Genomic DNA, 20,635 nt, shown 5'->3' with positions numbered 1-20,635 from the left:
GAGCGAACTCGGCAACGGGGGTGGCACATCGGTTGGGCTCGAGCAGGCGGCTTAGGAGCAACCGCGAGGGAACACGGCGGGGTCCGGGGGAAGGGCGACGGCCGCCCGCGACTCGTCACGGTAACCCAGGCGGGAAGCTGCGCTCCGTCCGAGTCAGACTCGGTCGTCGCGGCCCGGCTGAGGCTCGCTTGGTCGAGGGGGCGCGGCGCTGTGCCGGCGACTTTGCCCGCGCGAGGCACGTACGCTGTGGTCCGAAGGAAGAAGCGCGCGTCCCGAGTCAGACTCGGGCGCCGCAACCCGACGGTATCTCGCTGCGGCCAGGATGCGGAGTTGAGTCGGCACTGGGGGGATCCGGGAAGGACGAAGGGGCGGCGGCCAACAGTCGCAGCTCGTCGCCGCTGTCACCCAGACGGGAAGCTGCGCCCCGGCCGAGTCAGACTCGGTCGGTGCGGCCCGCTGCGGCCAGCTGGAGAGTGAGCTACGTGCCTGTACCGTGCTCCCGACGAACCGTCCCGGGGGGCTGGTGACGTCGCGCGATCGGCGCTTGATGCTGCGACCGGGAGGGAAGCTGCGCCCCGTCCGAGTCAGACTCGGTCGTTGCGGCCCACCCGAGCCCGCACGCCTCACGCGGAGGGGTCATACGCCCCGGCGGCCACGATAGACGTCCTCCCGCTTCGCGGTGGTCGGGAGGGCTTAGCGGATAGGTGCAGATGCGGGGGCGGCTTCCCGAGATAGCCGTCCCTAGGTTAGGCGAGGGTTTGAGAAACATCTTTCGCGGTAGACCGGCGCGGCCGGCGGACGCCCACGTGGCGTGCCGCGAGTCGGATCGCGCGCTCGGCCTCCGTTGATGGCCGCTAGGTGCGTGCGTGGAATCGGGGCGTCTCGGTCTCGCTGCCGTACGGCTCGCGCTAGGCCTGCGGGGGCGGCGTCGGAGCGCGCGCTCGCGCGGCGGCCGTAGCGCTAGAGGGCGACCCGCAAGTGGGGAGGAACCGTCCACCCAACGCCGGCGCTAGCCGGGGCCGGTGGGGGCCCTACCAAGGCGGGTCATGGTCGCATGTCGGTCGGTCCGGCCTCTGTTTACCGAGGCGGCCGGCACCTCCATCTGCCTTGGATGCCCCGAATCCGCAGACTTTCCTCCGGCCTCAGCTTAACGAGACGGCCGTTGCCTCCATCCTTGGATGTTAACATTCGCAGAGTTTCAGCTCCGGGCTAGGGCGGGTGAAGTCGTCTCGAACCACGTGCCTGAAGGCCGCCTCGCGCCGGATGCAGGCCCCGCTCTGTCGTGCGGTGTGACCGTCCAACGCGGGCATCGCTAGATTAGCCGTGGCCACGATCCTTCCACACCGCGAGCCTTTCGCCCTCGGCCGGTGGTCGCTCAGTTCACGGGCCGCTGATCCCGCTCCATCTCTCCGGCCTGTGTTTAAGGAGGCGGCCGGTCCTCCTTCCTTGGATGGACCATTCGCATATTTTTCGCCCGGCCTGTGTTTAAGGAGGCGGCCGGTCCTCCTTCCTTGGATGGACCATTCGCATATTTTTCGCCCGGCCTGTGTTTAAGGAGGCGGCCGGTAACTCCCTTTCTTGGATGAGACCCAACATTCGCATATTTTTCGCCCGGCCTGTGTTTAAGGAGGCGGCCGGTCCTCCCATTCTGCCAGTGTTCCTTGGACTTTGAAAATTTCAAAGTCTTTCCGCTCCGGGCTAGGGCGGGTGAGGTCGTCTCGAACCACGTGCCTGAAGGCCGCCTCGCGCCAGATGCGGCCCCGCTCTGTCGTGCGGTGTGACCGTCCAACGCGGGCATCGCTAGATTAGCCGTGGCCACGATCCTTCCACACCGCGAGCCTTTCGCCCTCGGCCGGTGTCGGTCAACGTGTGGGTTTGGGGGGAAGGACGGCTGCCGGGAGCAGACAGCCGTCCCCGGGTGGGGTGTACAGTCCTTCCACCGCGGCCGCCGGGAGCAGACGGCCGTCGAGCGATTCTGCCATTGTTCCTAGGACTTTGTACATTTTAAAGACCCTCCGCGCGGGCCGCTGATCCCGCTCGGTCGCTCCGGCCTGTGTTTAAGGAGGCGGCCGGTCCTCCCATTCTGCCAGTGTTCCTTGGACTTTGAATATTTCAAAGTCTTTTCGCTCCGGGCTAGGGCGGGTGAGGTCGTCTCGAACCACGTGCCTGAAGGCCGCCTCGCGCCGGATGCAGGCCCCGCTCTGTCGTGCGGTGTGACCGTCCAACGCGGGCATCGCTAGATTAGCCGTGGCCACGATCCTTCCACACCGCGAGCCTTTCGCCCTCGGCCGGTGTCGGTCAACGTGTGGGGTGGGGGGGAAGGACGGCTGCCGGGAGCAGACAGCCGTCCCCGGGTGGGGTGTACAGTCCCTTCACCGCGGCCGCCGGGAGCAGACGGCCGTCGAGCGATTCTGCCATTGTCCCTAGGACTTTGTACATTTCAAAGACCCTGCGCGCGGGCCGCTGATCCCGCTCGGTCGCTCCGGCCTGTGTTTAAGGAGGCGGCCGGTCCTCCCATTCTGCCAGTGTTCCTTGGACTTTGAAAAGTCTTTCCGCTCCGGGCTAGGGCGGGTGAGGTCGTCTCGAACCACGTGCCTGAAGGCCGCCTCGCGCCGGATGCAGGCCCCGCTCTGTCGTGCGGTGTGACCGTCCAACGCGGGCATCGCTAGATTAGCCGTGGCCACGATCCTTCCACACCGCGAGCCTTTCGCCCTCGGCCGGTGTCGGTCAACGTGTGGGTTTGGGGGGAAGGACGGCTGCCGGGAGCAGACAGCCGTCCCCGGGTGGGGTGTACAGTCCCTTCACCGCGGCCGCCGGGAGCAGACGGCCGTCGAGCGATTCTGCCATTGTTCCTAGGACTTTGTACATTTTAAAGACCCTCCGCGCGGGCCGCTGATCCCGCTCGGTCGCTCCGGCCTGTGTTTAAGGAGGCGGCCGGTCCTCCCATTCTGCCAGTGTTCCTTGGACTTTGAATATTTCAAAGTCTTTCCGCTCCGGGCTAGGGCGGGTGAGGTCGTCTCGAACCACGTGCCTGAAGGCCGCCTCACGCCGGATGCAGGCCCCGCTCTGTCGTGCGGTGTGACCGTCCAACGTGGGCATCGCTAGATTAGCCGTGGCCACGATCCTTCCACACCGCGAGCCTTTCGCCCTCGGCTGATGTTCGGCCAACGTGTGGGGAGGGGGGGAAGGACGGCTGCCGGGAGCAGACAGCCGTCCCCGGGTGGGGTGTACAGTCCCTTCACCGCGGCCGCCGGGAGCAGACGGCCGTCGAGCGATTCTGCCATTGTTCCTAGGACTTTGTACATTTTAAAGACCCTCCGCGCGGGCCGCTGATCCCGCTCCGTCTCTCCGGCCTGTGTTTAAGGAGGCGGCCGGTCCTCCCATTCTGCCATTGTTCCTTGGACTTGTAAAAGTCTTTCCGCTCCGGGCTAGGGCGGGTGAGGTCGTCTCGAACCACGTGCCTGAAGGCCGCCTCGCGCCGGATGCAGGCCCCGCTCTGTCGTGCGGTGTGACCGTCCAACGCGGGCATCGCTAGATTAGCCGTGGCCACGATCCTTCCACACCGCGAGCCTTTCGCCCTCGGCTGATGTTCGGCCAACGTGTGGGGAGGGGGTTATGGACGGCTGCCGGGAGCAGACAGCCGTCCCCGGGAGGGGAGACTTCACGGCGGCCGCCGGGAGCAGACGGCCGTCGAGAGATTCTGCCAGTGTGTTCCTTGGACTTTGAAAAGTCTTTCCGCTCCGGGCTAGGGCGGGTGAGGTCGCCTCGAACCACGTGCCTGAAGGCCGCCTCGCGCCGGATGCAGGCCCCGCTCTGTCGTGCGGTGTGACCGTCCAACGCGGGCATCGCTAGATTAGCCGTGGCCACGATCCTTCCACACCGCGAGCCTTTCGCCCTCGGCCGGTGTTCGCTCAATGCGCGGGCCGCTGATCCCGCTCCATCTCTCCGGCCTGTGTTTAAGGAGGCGGCCGGTCCTCCCATTCTGCCATTGTTCCTTGGACTTGTAAAAGTCTTTCCGCTCCGGGCTAGGGCGGGTGAGGTCGTCTCGAACCACGTGCCTGAAGGCCGCCTCGCGCCGGATGCAGGCCCCGCTCTGTCGTGCGGTGTGACCGTCCAACGCGGGCATCGCTAGATTAGCCGTGGCCACGATCCTTCCACACCGCGAGCCTTTCGCCCTCGGCTGGTGTTCGGCCAACGTGTGGGGAGGGGGTTAAGGACGGCTGCCGGGAGCAGACAGCCGTCCCCGGGAGGGGAGACTTCACGGCGGCCGCCGGGAGCAGACGGCCGTCGAGCGATTCTGCCAGCGTTCCTTGTACTTTGAATATTTCACAGCCGTGCTCGCACTTAGGAAATTTTCGAGCGCTGTGGCACTTAGAAATTTTTCGTCAAGAGAGGCACTTAGACATTTTTCGTCAAGAGAGGCACTTAGAAAATTTTTCTCTCTCTCTCTGTGTGCCTTCCAGGGTGCTGTGCAACCCTGCGTGTTGTGTTCCCACCGAGCAAGGGGCGCTGCTGGCGGCCATGACCAAGCGCTCGGCACCGGGCCCTTTCATTTTGTGGGGTAAATTATGCGCCCCCCATGCTCGTTCTGACTATATTTTGCGAAAGGGGGGTAAATCGTTGATGAGTACGCTGACTAGGGGGACCATTTAGCGTACTCTGGCGCACCTGAAGACCAAAGTTGGTACTGCACCCTCCCCCTGGTACCCCAGCCCCTGGTACCTAAAGAGGGAGAGGCCGAATTTTCGCTTTTTGGGGCCGACCGAGGGAACCAGCCGAGGCGGACACTTTTCGGCTCAAGAGCCGTTGGCACTTAGAAAAAATTCGCACAAGTTGGCAGGGCTACCAGGGGAAGAGGCCGAATTTTCGCTTTTGAAGGCCGACCGCGGGAACCAGCCGAGGCGGACACTTTTCGGCTCAAGAGCCGTTGGCACTTAGAAAATATTTGCCAAACTTGGCTTGACTTCCAGGAGAAGAGGCCGAATTTTCACTTTTGGTGGCCGACCTGGGGAACCAGCCGAGGCGGACACTTTTCGGCTCAAGAGCCGTTGGCACTTAGAAAATATTTGCCAAACTTGGCTTGACTTCCAGGAGAAGAGGCCGAATTTTCACTTTTGGTGGCCGTTATGGGGAACCAGCCGAGGCGGACACTTTTCGGCTCAAGAGCCGTTGGCACTTAGAAAATATTTGCCAAACATGGCTTGACTTCCAGGAGAAGAGGCCGAATTTTCACTTTTGGTGGCCGTTATGGGGAACCAGCCGAGGCGGACACTTTACGCTGGTTGAGTCGTTGGCACTTAGAAAATATTTGCCAAACTTGGCTTGACTTCCAGGAGAAGAGGCCGAATTTTCACTTTTGGTGGCCGACCTGGGGAACCAGCCGAGGCGGACACTTTACGCTGGTTGAGTCGTTGGCACTTAGAAAATATCTGCCAAACTTGGCTTGACTTCCAGGAGAAGAGGCCGAATTTTCACTTTTGGTGACCGACCTGGGGAACCAGCCGAGGCGGACACTTTACGCTGGTTGAGTCGTTGGCACTTAGAAAATATTTGCCAAACTTGGCTTGACTTCCAGGAGAAGAGGCCGAATTTTCACTTTTGGTGGCCGACCTGGGGAACCAGCCGAGGCGGACACTTACGCTGGTTGAGTCGTTGGCACTTAGAAAATATTCGCCAAACTTGGCAAGACTTCCAGGAGAAGAGGCCGAATTTTCACTTTTGGTGGCCGACCTGGGGAACCAGCCGAGGCGGACACTTTACGCTGGTTGAGTCGTTGGCACTTAGAAAATATTTGCCAAACTTGGCTTGACTTCCAGGAGAAGAGGCCGAATTTTCACTTTTCATGGCCGTTATGGGGAACCAGCCGAGGCGGACACTTTGCGCTGGTTGAGTCGTTGGCACTTAGAAAATATTTGCCAAACTTGGCTTGACTTCCAGGAGAAGAGGCCGAATTTTCACTTTTGGTGGCCGTTATGGGGAACCAGCCGAGGCGGACACTTTAGGCTGGTTGAGTCGTTGGCACTCAGAAAATATTCGCCAAACTTGGCCAGACTTCCAGGAGAAGAGGCCGAATTTTCACTTTTGGTGACCGACCTGGGGAACCAGCCGAGGCGGACACTTTACGCTGGTTGAGTCGTTGGCACTTAGAAAATATTTGCCAAACTTGGCTTGACTTCCAGGAGAAGAGGCCGAATTTTCACTTTTGGTGGCCGACCTGGGGAACCAGCCGAGGCGGACACTTTACGCTGGTTGAGTCGTTGGCACTTAGAAAATATTCGCCAAACTTGGCAAGACTTCCAGGAGAAGAGGCCGAATTTTCACTTTTGGTGGCCGACCTGGGGAACCAGCCGAGGCGGACACTTTACGCTGGTTGAGTCGTTGGCACTTAGAAAATATTTGCCAAACTTGGCTTGACTTCCAGGAGAAGAGGCCGAATTTTCACTTTTCATGGCCGTTATGGGGAACCAGCCGAGGCGGACACTTTTCGGCTCAAGAGCCGTTGGCACTTAGAAAATATTTGCCAAACATGGCTTGACTTCCAGGAGAAGAGGCCGAATTTTCACTTTTGGTGGCCGTTATGGGGAACCAGCCGAGGCGGACACTTTACGCTGGTTGAGTCGTTGGCACTTAGAAAATATTTGCCAAACTTGGCTTGACTTCCAGGAGAAGAGGCCGAATTTTCACTTTTGGTGGCCGACCTGGGGAACCAGCCGAGGCGGACACTTTACGCTGGTTGAGTCGTTGGCACTTAGAAAATATTCGCCAAACTTGGCCAGACTTCCAGGAGAAGAGGCCGAATTTTCACTTGTTGTGGCCGTTATGGGGAACCAGCCGAGGCGGACACTTTACGCTGGTTGGGTCGTTGGCACTTAGAAAATATTCGCCAAACTTGGCCAGACTTCCAGGAGAAGAGGCCGAATTTTCACTTGTTGTGGCCGTTATGGGGAACCAGCCGAGGCGGACACTTTACGCTGGTTGGGTCGTTGGCACTTAGAAAATATTCGCCAAACTTGGCCAGACTTCCAGGAGAAGAGGCCGAATTTTCACTTGTTGTGGCCGTTATGGGGAACCAGCCGAGGCGGACACTTTACGCTGGTTGGGTCGTTGGCACTTAGAAAATATTCGCCAAACTTGGCTTGACTTCCAGGAGAAGAGGCCGAATTTTCACTTATGGTGGCCGTTATGGGGAACCAGCCGAGGCGGACACTTTACGCTGGTCGAGTCGTTGGCACTTAGAAAATATTCGCCAAACTTGGCCAGACTTCCAGGAGAAGAGGCCGAATTTTCACTTGTTCTGGCCGACCTGGGGAACCAGACGAGGCGGACACATCACCCCGCAAGTGCCGTTGGCACTTTGAAAATATTCGCCAAACTTGGCCAGACTTCCAGGAGAAGAGGCCGAATTTTCACTTGTTCTGGCCGACCTGGGGAACCAGACGAGGCGGACACATCACCCCGCAAGTGCCGATGGCACTTAGAAAATATTCGCCAAACTTGGCCGGACTTCCAGGAGAAGAGGCCGAATTTTCGCTTTTTCTGGCCGACCTGGGGAACCAGACGAGGCGGACACATCACCCCGCAAGTGCCGTTGGCACTTTGAAAATATTCGCCAAACTTGGCCGGACTTCCAGGAGAAGAGGCCGAATTTTCACTTGTTCTGGCCGACCTGGGGAACCAGACGAGGCGGACACATCACCCCGCAAGTGCCGTTGGCACTTTGAAAATATTCGCCAAACTTGGCCGGACTTCCAGGAGAAGAGGCCGAATTTTCACTTTTTCTGGCCGACCTGGGGAACCAGACGAGGCGGACACATCACCCCGCAAGTGCCGTTGGCACTTTGAAAATATTCGAAACTTCCATCAAACACACATCGGCTTTTTCGCCGTCGCTGTCCGGCCTGGGCACCATCGTGGCTCGGACAGTTCGTGTGCCAGCTTCCGTTGGCACTTAGAACATTTTTCAAAATAAAAATAAACAGTCCTGCACATACGTGCCGACTATATTTTGCGAAAGGGGAGTAAACCGATGAGTACACTAACTAGGGGGACCAACAGACCGTAGTGGTCTCCCCTGGTACCTAAATGCATACCCCTGGTACCTCAGCGACTACCCCTGGTACCTAAATGCGTACCCCTGGTACCTCAGAGAGGCCGAATTTTCACATTCCGTGGCCGAACTAGGGAACCGGACGAGGCGGACACTTTTCCGGGAGAGACCCGATGGCACTTAGAAAATATTCGCTCAAGTTGGCAGGACTTCCAGAGCAAGAGGCCGAATTTTCACATTATGTGGCCGAACCGGGGAACCAGCCGAGTCGGACACTTTTCCGGGAGAGACCCGATGGCACTTAGAAAATATTCGCTCAAGTTGGCAGGACTTCCAGAGCAAGAGGCCGAATTTTCACATTATGTGGCCGAACTAGGGAACCGGACGAGTCGGACACTTTTCCGGGCAAGACCCGATGGCACTTAGAAAATATTCGCTCAAGTTGGCAGGACTTCCAGAGCAAGAGGCCGAATTTTCACATTATGTGGCCGAACTAGGGAACCGGACGAGTCGGACACTTTTCCGGGCAAGACCCGATGGCACTTAGAAAATATTCGCTCAAGTTGGCAGGACTTCCAGAGCAAGAGGCCGAATTTTCACTCGCTCGGGCCGACTCGGGGAACCAGCCGAGTCGGACACTTTTCCGGGCAAGACCCGATGGCACTTAGAAAATATTCGCTCAAGTTGGCAGGACTTCCAGAGCAAGAGGCCGAATTTTCACTCGTTCGGGCCGACTCGGGGAACCAGCCGAGTCGGACACTTTTCCGGGCAAGACCCGATGGCACTTAGAAAATATTCGCTCAAGTTGGCAGGACTTCCAGAGCAAGAGGCCGAATTTTCACATTATGTGGCCGAACTAGGGAACCGGACGAGTCGGACACTTTTCCGGGCAAGACCCGATGGCACTTAGAAAATATTCGCTCAAGTTGGCAGGACTTCCAGAGCAAGAGGCCGAATTTTCACTCGTTCGGGCCGACTCGGGGAACCAGCCGAGTCGGACACTTTTCCGGGCAAGACCCGATGGCACTTAGAAAATATTCGCTCAAGTTGACAGGACTTCCAGAGCGAGAGGCCGAATTTTCACTCGGTCGGGCCGACTCGGGGAACCAGACGAGTCGGACACTTTTCCGGGCAAGACCCGTTGGCACTTAGAAAATATTCGCTCAATTTGGCAGGACTTCCAGAGCAAGAGGCCGAATTTTCACTCGTTTGGGCCGACTCGGGGAACCAGCCGAGTCGGACACTTTTCCGGGCAAGACCCGATGGCACTTAGAAAATATTCGCTCAAGTTGACAGGACTTCCAGAGCGAGAGGCCGAATTTTCACTCGGTCGGGCCGACTCGGGGAACCAGACGAGTCGGACACTTTTCCGGGCAAGACCCGTTGGCACTTAGAAAATATTCGCTCAATTTGGCAGGACTTCCAGAGCAAGAGGCCGAATTTTCGCTCGTTCGGGCCGACTCGGGGAACCAGCCGAGTCGGACACTTTTCCGGGCAAGACCCGATGGCACTTAGAAAATATTCGCTCAAGTTGGCAGGACTTCCAGAGCAAGAGGCCGAATTTTCGCTCGTTCGGGCCGACTCGGGGAACCAGCCGAGTCGGACACTTTTCCGGGCAAGACCCGATGGCACTTAGAAAATATTCGCTCAAGTTGGCAGGACTTCCAGAGCAAGAGGCTGAATTTTCACTTTTTCTGGCCGACTCGGGGAACCAGCCGAGTCGGACACTTTTCCGGGCAAGACCCGATGGCACTTAGAAAATATTCGCTAAAGTTGGCAGGACTTCCAGAGCAAGAGGCCGAATTTTCGCTCGTTCGGACCGACTCGGGGAACCAGCCGAGTCGGACACGTTACGGCCGAACAGCCGTTGGCACTTAGAAAATATTCGCTCAAGTTGGCAGGACTTCCAGAGCGAGAGGCCGAATTTTCGCTCGTTCGGGCCGACTCGGGGAACCAGCCGAGTCGGACACTTTTCCGGGCAAGACCCGATGGCACTTAGAAAATATTCGCTCAAGTTGGCAGGACTTCCAGAGCGAGAGGCCGAATTTTCGCTCGTTCGGGCAGACTCGGGGAACCAGCCGAGTCGGACACATTACGGCCGAACACCCGTTGGCACTTAGAAAATATTAGCTCAAGTCGGCCGGACTTCCAGGCGAAGAGGCCGAATTTTCACTTTTTCTGGCCGACTCGGGGAACCAGCCGAGTCGGACACATTTCGGCGTAACACCCGTTGGCACTTAGAAAATATTCGCCCAAGTCGGCCGGACTTCCAGGCGAAGAGGCCGAATTTTCGCTCGTTCGGGCCGACCGGAGGAACCAGCCGAGTCGGACACATTACGGTGTAACACCCGTTGGCACTTAGAAAATATTCGCCAAAGTTCGTTGGACCTCCAGGCGAAGAGGCCGAATTTTCGCTCGTTCGGGCCGACTCGGGGCACCAGCCGAGTCGGACACATTACGGCCGAACACCCGTTGGCACTTAGAAAATATTCGCCAAAGTTCGTCGGACTTCCAGGCGAAGAGGCCGAATTTTCGCTCGTTCGGGCCGACTTCGGGGAACCAGCCGAGTCGGACACATTTCGGCGCAACACCCGTTGGCACTTAGAAAATATTCGCCAAAGTTCGTCGGACTTCCAGGCGAAGAGGCCGAATTTTCGCTCGTTCGGGCCGACTCGGGGAACCAGCCGAGTCGGACACATTTCGGCGCAACACCCGTTGGCACTTAGAAAATATTCGCCAAAGTCGGCCGGACTTCCAGGCGAAGAGGCCGAATTTTCGCTCGTTCGGGCCGACTCGGGGAACCAGCCGAGTCGGACACATTTCGGCGCAACACCCGTTGGCACTTAGAAAATATTCGCCAAAGTCGGCCGGACTTCCAGGCGAAGAGGCCGAATTTTCGCTCGTTCGGGCCGACTCGGGGAACCAGCCGAGTCGGACACATTTCGGCGCAACACCCGTTGGCACTTAGAAAATATTCGCCAAAGTTCGTCGGACCTCCAGAGCGAGAGGCCGAATTTTCACTTTTTCTGGCCGACCGGAGAACCAGCCGAGGCGGACACATCACGCCGCTTTTGCCGTTGGCATATTCGAAACTTCCAGAATCGGCTTTTTCGCCGTCGCTGTCCGGCCTGGGCACCATCGTGGCTCGGACACGTCGTGTGCCAGCGTCCGCTGGCACTTAGAAAATTTTTCAAAATAAAAATAAACAGTCCTGCACATACGTGCCCACTATATTTTGCGAAAGGGGAGTAAACCGTCGATGAGTACGCTGACTAGTGGGACCAACCATCGCGCTCTGGCGCACCTGAAGACCAAAGTTGGTACTGCACCCTACCCCTGGTACCCAAACGGGGTAGAGGCCGATTTTTCGCATTTGGCGGCCGACCTAGGGAACCAGAAGAGGCGGACACTTTTCCGAGCAAGTGCCGATGGCACTTCCAGAGCGAGAGGCCGAATAATCGTAATTTGTGGCCGACTTGGGAACCAGCGAAGGCGGATAGGAAGTGGAGCGGGTCCCGCCGGCTGGTCCGCGGGCCAATTGCGGTCCCGCGAGTTAGCGATCGCGGTCCGGAATTCTAGCCGACTTGGGAACCAGCGAAGGCGGATAGGAAGTGGATTGGGTCCCGCCGGCTGGTCCGCGGGCCAATTGCGGTCCCGCGAGTTAGCGATTGCGGTCCGGAATTCTAGCCGACTTGGGAACCAGCGAAGGCGGATAGGAAGTCAAGTGGGTCCCGCCGGCTGGTCCGCGGGCCAATTGCGGTCCCGCGAGTTAGCGATCGCGGTCCGGAATTCTAGCCGACTTGGGAACCAGCGAAGGCGGATAGGAAGTCAAGCGGGTCCCGCCGGCTGGTCCGCGGGCCAATTGCGGTCCCGCGAGTTAGCGATCGCGGTCCGGAATTCTAGCCGGCCGGGGACCACCGCGAGGCGGATGGGTGGTCACCGAGGTCCCGCCGGCTGGTCCGCGGGCCATTTAGGGTCCCGCGAGTTACCGATCGCGGTCCGGAATTCTACCCGGCCAGGGACCACCGCGAGGCGGATGGGTGGTCACCGAGGTACCGCCGGCTGGTCCGCGGGCCATTTAGGGTCCCGCGAGGTACCGATCGCGGTCCGGAATTCTACCCGGCCAGGGACCACCGCGAGGCGGATGGGTCTTCACCGAGGTCCCGCCGGCTGGTCCGCGGGCCATTTAGGGTCCCGCGAGTTACCGATCGCGGTCCGGAATTCTACCCGGCCGGGGACCACCGCGAGGCGGATGGGTGGTCACCGAGGTCCCGCCGGCTGGTCCGCGGGCCATTTAGGGTCCCGCGAGGTACCGATCGCGGTCCGGAATTCTACCCGGCTGGGGACCACCGCGAGGCGGATGGGTCTTCACCGAGGTCCCGCCGGCTGGTCCGCGGGCCATTTAGGGTCCCGCGAGTTACCGATCGCGGTCCGGAATTCTACCCGGCCGGGGACCACCGCGAGGCGGATGGGTGGTCACCGAGGTCCCGCCGGCTGGTCCGCGGGCCATTTAGGGTCCCGCGAGGTACCGATCGCGGTCCGGAATTCTACCCGGCTGGGGACCACCGCGAGGCGGATGGGTCTTCACCGAGGTCCCGCCGGCTGGTCCGCGGGCCATTTAGGGTCCCGCGAGTTACCGATCGCGGTCCGGAATTCTAGCCGGCCGGGGACCACCGCGAGGCGGATGGGTCTTCACCGAGGTCCCGCCGGCTGGTCCGCGGGCCATTTAGGGTCCCGCGAGGTACCGATCGCGGTCCGGAATTCTAGCCGGCCAGGGACCACCGCGAGGCGGATGGGTCTTCACCGAGGTCCCGCCGGATGGTCCGCGGGCCATTTAGGGTCCCGCAAATTACCGATCGCGGTCCGGAATTCTAGCCGGCAAGGGACCACCGCGAGGCGGATGGGTGGTCACCGAGGTCCCGCCGGCTGGTCCGCGGGCCATTTAGGGTCCCGCGAATTACCGATCGCGGTCCGGAATCCACGCCGGCCAGGGACCACCGCGAGGCGGATGGGTCTTCACCGAGGTCCCGCCGGCTGGTCCGCGGGCCATTTAGGGTCCCGCGAATTACCGATCGCGGTCCGGAATTCTAGCCGGCCGGGGACCACCGCGAGGCGGATGGGTGGTCACCGAGGTCCCGCCGGCTGGTCCGCGGGCCAATTGCGGTCCCGCGAGTTAGCGATCGCGGTCCGGAATTCTACCCGGCCGGGGACCACCGCGAGGCGGATGGGTGGTCACCGACGTCCCGCCGGCTGGTCCGCGGGCCAATTGCGGTCCCGCGAGTTACCGATCGCGGTCCGGAATTCTACCCGGCCGGGGACCACCGCGAGGCGGATGGGTGGTCACCGAGGTCCCGCCGGCTGGTCCGCGGGCCATTTAGGGTCCCGCGAGTTACCGATCGCGGCCCGGAATTCTACCCGGCCGGGGACCACCGCGAGGCGGATGGGTCTTCACCGAGCTCCCGCCGGGTGGTCCGCGGGCCATTTAGGGTCCCGCGAGGTACCGATCGCGGTCCGGAATTCTACCCGGCCGGGGACCACCGCGAGGCGGATGGGTGGTCACCGACGTCCCGCCGGCTGGTCCGCGGGCCATTTAGGGTCCCGCGAGTTACCGATCGCGGCCCGGAATTCTACGCGGCCGGGGACCACCGCGAGGCGGATGGGTCTTCACCGAGGTCCCGCCGGCTGGTCCGCGGGCCATTTAGGGTCCCGCGAGGTACCGATCGCGGTCCGGAATTCTACCCGGCCGGGGACCACCGCGAGGCGGATGGGTCTTCACCGAGGTCCCGCCGGCTGGTCCGCGGGCCATTTAGGGTCCCGCGAGGTACCGATCGCGGTCCGGAATTCTACCCGGCCGGGGACCACCGCGAGGCGGATGGGTCTTCACCGAGGTCCCGCCGGCTGGTCCGCGGGCCATTTAGGGTCCCGCGAGGTACCGATCGCGGTCCGGAATTCTACCCGGCCAGGGACCACCGCGAGGCGGATGGGTCTTCACCGAGGTCCCGCCGGCTGGTCCGCGGGCCATTTAGGGTCCCGCGAGGTACCGATCGCGGTCCGGAATTCTACCCGGCCAGGGACCACCGCGAGGCGGATGGGTCTTCCCCGAGGTCCCGCCGGCTGGTCCGCGGGCCATTTAGGGTCCCGCGAGGTACCGATCGCGGTCCGGAATTCTACCCGGCCAGGGACCACCGCGAGGCGGATGGGTCTTCACCGAGGTCCCGCCGGCTGGTCCGCGGGCCATTTAGGGTCCCGCGAGGTACCGATCGCGGTCCGGAATTCTACCCGGCCGGGGACCACCGCGAGGCGGATGGGTGGTCACCGAGGTCCCGCCGGCTGGTCCGCGGGCCATTTAGGGTCCCGCGAGTTAGCGATCGCGGCCCGGAATTCTAGCCGGCCGGGGACCACCGCGAGGCGGATAGGTCTTCACCGAGGTCCCGCCGGCTGGTCCGCGGGCCATTTAGGGTCCCGCGAGGTACCGATCGCGGTCCGGAATTCTACCCGGCCGGGGACCACCGCGAGGCGGATGGGTGGTCACCGAGGTCCCGCCGGCTGGTCCGCGGGCCATTTAGGGTCCCGCGAGTTCGCGGTCGCGGTCCGGAATTCTAGCCGGCCGGGGACCACCGCGAGGCGGATGGGTGGTCACCGAGGTCCCGCCGGCTGGTCCGCGGGCCATTTAGGGTCCCGCGAGGTACCGATCGCGGCCCGGAATTCTAGCCGGCCGGGGACCACCGCGAGGCGGATGGGTCTTCACCGAGGTCCCGCCGGCTGGTCCGCGGGCCATTTAGGGTCCCGCGAGTTAGCGATCGCGGTCCGGAATTCTAGCCGGCCGGGAACCACCGCGAGGCGGATGGGTGCTCACCGAGGTCCCGCCGGCTGGTCCGCGGGCCATTTAGGGTCCCGCGAGGTACCGATCGCGGTCCGGAATTCTACCCGGCCAGGGACCACCGCGAGGCGGATGGGTGGTCACCGAGGTCCCGCCGGCTGGTCCGCGGGCCATTTAGGGTCCCGCGAGTTAGCGATCGCGGTCCGGAATTCTAGCCGGCCCGGAGCCACCCAGAGGCCGTGCACACGCGCCGGGTGGCCGGAAATACCTCCAGCCGAGCGGACATGCACTTTGTAAGCACCTTGGACGAGATGGCTGAGCCTTACTCGACTTCCAGCACCCCGGCTAAGCGTTCTCCACGGCCCGCTGTGCTTCCAGAAGACCTCCAGCCGGTCCTCATGGTGCTTTACTCCTCACTCTCTAAGCCGGCCCAGGCTTCCAGCACCCCGGCTAAGCGTTCTCCACGGCCCGCTGTGCTTCCAGAAGACCTCCAGACGGTCCTCATGGTGCTTTACTCCTCACTCTTTAAGCCGAACGAGGCTTCCAGCACCCCGGCTAAGCATTTTACGCGGCCCGCCGAGCCTCCACAGCACTTCCAGCCGGTTCCACGGCTGCTTTCCTCCTCACTGTTTAAGCCGAACGAGGCTTCCAGAGCCCCGGCTAAGCGTTTTGCGCGGCCCGCTGAGCTTCCAGAGCACCTCCAGCCGGTTCCCCGGCTGCTTTCCTCCTCACTTTCTAAGCCGCCCGAGGCTTCCAGAGCCCCGGCTAAGCGTTCTCCACGTCCCGTTGATCTCCCCGGAGGTCGTAACGGGGAATTACCTCCCTCCAGCGGACACGGCGGGTAAATACGCCACCTCTCGCACTTAGCGCACACACCCGTTGCTGCGCGTCCGGTGGCACTTTGAGCGGCCAAACGGCGGGAGTAACAGTCACTCTCTTAAGTTAGGCTCATTTGACATTTTCTTGAACGGTTCGTGGATAAATATGTGATATATACTACATATGATCGCATTTATAGTCAAATCTTTTCAAAATGTCATTCTCCGGGTGCATTCCTCCTCGCTTCTTAAGCCGAACGAGGCTTCCAGAGCCCCGGTTAAGCGTTTTACGTGGCCCGCCGAGCCTCCACAGCACCTCCAGCCGGTTCTCCGGGTGCTCCCATCCTCACTGTTTAAGCCGAACGAGGCTTCCAGAGCCCCGGCTAAGCGTTTTACGCGGCCCGCTGAACTTCCACAGCACCTCCAGCCGGTTCTCCGGGTGCTCCCATCCTCACTGTTTAAGCCGAACGAGGCTTCCAGAGCCCCGGCTAAGCGTTTTACGCGGCCCGCTGAGCTTCCACCGCACCTCCAGCCGGTTCCCCGGCTGCTTTCCTCCTCACTGTTTAAGCCGAACGAGGCTTCCAGAGCCCCGGCTAAGCGTTTTGCGCGGCTCGCCGAACTTCCACAGCACCTCCAGCCGGTCCTCGGGGTGCTTTCTTCCCAACTATTGACGCCCGAGGAGGCTTCCAGCACCCCGGCTAAGCGTTCTCCGCGTCCCGCTGATCTTCCCGGAGCTTGTAACGGGGAAATACCTCCCTCTAGCGGACACGGCGGGTAAATACGCCACCTCTCGCACTTAGCGCACACACCCGTTGCTGCGCGTCTGATGGCACTTTGAGCGGCCAAACGGCGGGAGTAACTGTCACTCTCTTAAGGTAGGCTCACTTGAGATTTTTTTAACCGTCCGCGGAGGCGACCGGGACCACCGGGACAGCCGGGAGGCCGTGCGCGCGGGCCAAGTGGCCGAAAATAGCTCCAGGCCGACCGGATCGGCTAGTTGTAGGCACCGCGGATGAGATCGCGGAGCATTATTCGACTTCCAGCGGCCCGTGCGCTCACGCACGCCGCCCGGCACCTCCGGGAGGCCGTGCGCATGCGCAAGTTGCCGAAAATAGCTCCTAGCCGACCGGATCGGCTGTTTGTGAGCACCGCGGATGAGATCGCGGAGCTTCATCCGACTTCCAGCGGCCGGTGCGCTCAGCGCACTCCACCCGGCACCTCCGGGAGGCCGTGCGCGCGCGCCAAGTGGCCCAAAATAGCTCCAGCCCAGCGGATCTGCACTCCGCGGATGAGATCGCGGAGCTTTTTTCGACTTCCAGCGGCCGGCGCGCACGACGAGCGGACCCGGTGACGGTCCAGCTCCACCCGGTACCTCGCACGGCCCGCTTCTCCCCCCCGCGCGGACTTCCGAGCGCTCGGGGAGACGTTCGGAAGCCGCCGGTGACGTTGGAGCGGGGAAATACCTCCCTCCAGCGGACACGGCGAGTAAATACACCTTCGGCCAAACGGCGGGAGTAACTATGACTCTCTTAAGGTAGCGGCACTCGACATCTTTTTCACGGTTCGTGGACGACCCGGCCGGTTCTCGGGGGTGCTTTTTCTCCTAACTCTTGACCCCCGAGGAGGCTTCCAGAGCCCCGGCTAAGCGTTTTACGCGGCCCGCTGAACTTCCACAGCACCTCCAGCCGGTTCTCCGGGTGCTCCCATCCTCACTGTTTAAGCCGAACGAGGCTTCCAGAGCCCCGGCTAAGCGTTTTACGCGGCCCGCCGAGCTTCCACAGCACCTCCAGCCGGTTCTCATGATGCATTCCTCCTCACTTTCTAAGCCGAACGAGGCTTCCAGAGCCTCGGCTAAGCGTTTTACGCGGCCCGCTGAGCTTCCACAGCACCTCCAGCCGGTTCCCCGGGTGCTTTCCTCCTCACTATTTAAGCCGAACGAGGCTTCCAGAGCCTCGGCGAAGCGTTTTACGCGGCCCGCTGGACTTCCAGAGCACCTCCAGCCGGTTCCCCGGGTGCTTTCCTTCTCACTGTTTAAGCCGAACTAGGCTTCCAGAGCCCCGGCTAAGCGTTTTACGCGGCCCGCCGAGCCTCCACAGCACTTCCAGGCGGTTCTCCGGGTGCTTCACTCCTCACTCTTTAAGCCGAACGAGGCTTCCAGAGCCCCGGCTAAGCGTTTTACGCGGCCCGCTGAGCTTCCACCGCACCTCCAGCCGGTTCCCCGAGTGCTTTACTCCTCACTTTCTAAGCCGAACGAGGCTTCCAGAGCCCCGGCTAAGCGTTCTCCGCGTCCCGCTGATCTTCCCGGAGCTTGTAACGGGGAAATACCTCCCTCTAGCGGACACGGCGGGTAAATACGCCACCTCTCGCACTTAGCGCACACTCGCGTTGCTGCGCGTCTGATGGCACTTTGAGCGGCCAAACGGCGGGAGTAACTGTCACTCTCTTATGGTAGGCTCACTTGAGATTTTTTTAACCGTCCGCGGAGGCTACCGGGACCACCGGGACAGCCGGGAGGCCGTGCGCGCGGGCCAAGTGGCCGAAAATAGCTCCAAGCCCAGCGGATCGGCTGTTTGCAAGCACCGCGGATGAGATCGCGGAGCTTTATCCGACTTCCAGCGGCCGGTGCGCTCGCGCACTCCACCCGGCACCTCCGGGAGGCCGTGCGCGCGCGCCAAGTGGCCCAAAATAGCTCCAGCCCAGCGGATCGGCTCTTTACAAGCACCGCGGATGAGATCGCGGAGCATTATTCGACTTCCAGCGGCCCGTGCGCTCACGCACTCCACCCGGCACCTCCGGGAGGCCGTGCGCGCGCGCCAAGTGGCCGAAAATAGCTCCAAGACGACCGGATCGGCTGTTTACAAGCTCCGCGGATGAGATCGCGGAGCTTTATGCGACTTCCAGCGGCCGGTGCGCTCGCGCACTCCACCCGGCACCTCCGGGAGGCCGTGCGCGCGCGCCAAGTGGCCCAAAATAGCTCCAGCCCAGCGGATCTGCACTTTACAAGCTCCGCGGATGAGATCGCGGAGCTTCATTCGACTTCCAGCGGCCGGTGCGCTCGCGCACTCCACGCGGCACCATCCGGGAGGCCGTGCGCGCGCGCCAAGTGGCCCAAAATAGCTCCAGCCCAGCGGATCGGCTGTTTACAAGCACCGCGGATGAGATCGCGGAGCTTTATTCGACTTCCAGCGGCCGGCGCGCACGACGAGCGGACCAGGTGACGGTCCAGCTCCACACGGTACCTCGCACGGCCCGCTTCTCCCCCCCGCGCGGACTTCCGAGCGCTCGGAGAGACGTTCGGAAGCCGCCGGTGACGTTGGAGCGGGGAAATACCTCCCTCCAGCGGACACGGCGAGTAAATACACCTTCGGCCAAACGGCGGGAGTAACTATGACTCTCTTAAGGTAGCGGCACTCGACATCTTTTTCACGGTTCGTGGAGGACCCGGCCGGTTCTCGGGGGTGCTTTTTCTCCTAACTCTCGACGCCCGAGGAGGCTTCCAGAGCCCCGGCTAAGCGTTTTCCGCTGGCCGATGAGCTTCCAGAGCACCTCCAGCCGGTTCTCATGGGGCTTTCCTCCTAACTCTTGAAGCCCGAGGAGGCTTCCAGAGCCCCGGCTAAGCGTTTTACGCGGCCCGCCGAGCTTCCACAGCACCTCCAGCCGGTTCTCATGATGCATTCCTCCTCACTTTCTAAGCCGAACGAGGCTTCCAGAGCCCCGGCTAAGCGTTTTACGCGGCCCGCCGAGCTTCCACAGCACCTCCAGCCGGTTCTCATGATGCATTCCTCCTCACTTTCTAAGCCGAACGCGGCTTCCAGAGCCCCGGCTAAGCGTTTTACGCGGCCCGCTGGACTTCCACAGCACCTCCAGCCGGTTCCCCGAGTGCTTTCCACCTCACTTTCTAAGCCGAACGAGGCTCCAAGCGCCCCGGCTAAGCGTTCTCCGCGTCCCGGTGATCTTCCCGGAGGTCGTAACGGGGAAATACCTCCCTCCAGCGGACACGGAGAGAAATTACACCGCCTCTCGCACACAGGCGGGTAAACGGCGGGAGTAACTATGACTCTCTTAAGGTAGCCTGACTTGACATCTGTTTAACGGTTCGTGGATAAATACATGATATATACAACTTATGCTCGCATTTACAGCCAAATAATATAAAGTGAGCATTCGGTTATAAACATTGTATTCATAATGTTTATAGGTGATGTTAATATTTATATATTTAATGTTTATAGGTGATGTTAATATTTATATATTTAATGTTTATAGGTGATGTTAATATTTATATATTTATTTTGTACATCATGTTATGGTTGTACGACACTTGCTATAGGATCATGATGTGATCATATCGGCGGGAGTCGGCCCGGGCTCCGGGTGAAGAGGCCGAATTCTCGACACTCGCGGCCGACCGGGGAACCAGCAGAGGCGGACGCATCGCGGTGCGAGAGCCCTTGGCACTTAGAAAAAATTTGGCAAAAGTCGCTCCGGGCTCCGGGTGGAGAGGCCGAATTATCGCCACTCGCGGCCGACCGGGGAACCAGCAGAGGCGGACGCATCGCGGCGCGAGAGCCCTTGGCACTTAGAAAAAAAATGGCAAAAGTCGCTCCGGGCTCCGGGTGAAGAGGCCGAATTCTCGCCACTCGCGGCCGACCGGGGAACCAGCGAAGGCGGGTAAGCTTTCTAGGGAGCCCCGCCGGCTGGTCCGCGGGCCGAACGTGGTCCCGTAAAGTACCGACAGCGGACGCCGACCCACGCCCGGTAAGAACCACCGAGAGGCGGACACGCTCTCCGACGAGCCCCGCCGGCCGTTCCGCGGCGGGAAATGCGCCCTCTGGCGGACACGCCGTTGTAAATGAATGGGCTTTGGCACTTAGTGCATTTTCGCAAAAGTTGAGCCGCGCTCCGGGCGAAGAGGCCGAATTCTCGCTACTCGCGGCCGACCGGGGAACC

Source organism: Syngnathus floridae, unplaced genomic scaffold (assembly GCF_059516105.1).
Source record: "Syngnathus floridae isolate MCC-2025c unplaced genomic scaffold, RoL_Sflo_1.0 HiC_scaffold_158, whole genome shotgun sequence".
Classification (NCBI taxonomy): domain Eukaryota; kingdom Metazoa; phylum Chordata; class Actinopteri; order Syngnathiformes; family Syngnathidae; genus Syngnathus; species Syngnathus floridae.
The sequence above is the reverse complement of the archived record's forward strand: the minus strand, read 5'-3'. Positions refer to the sequence as shown.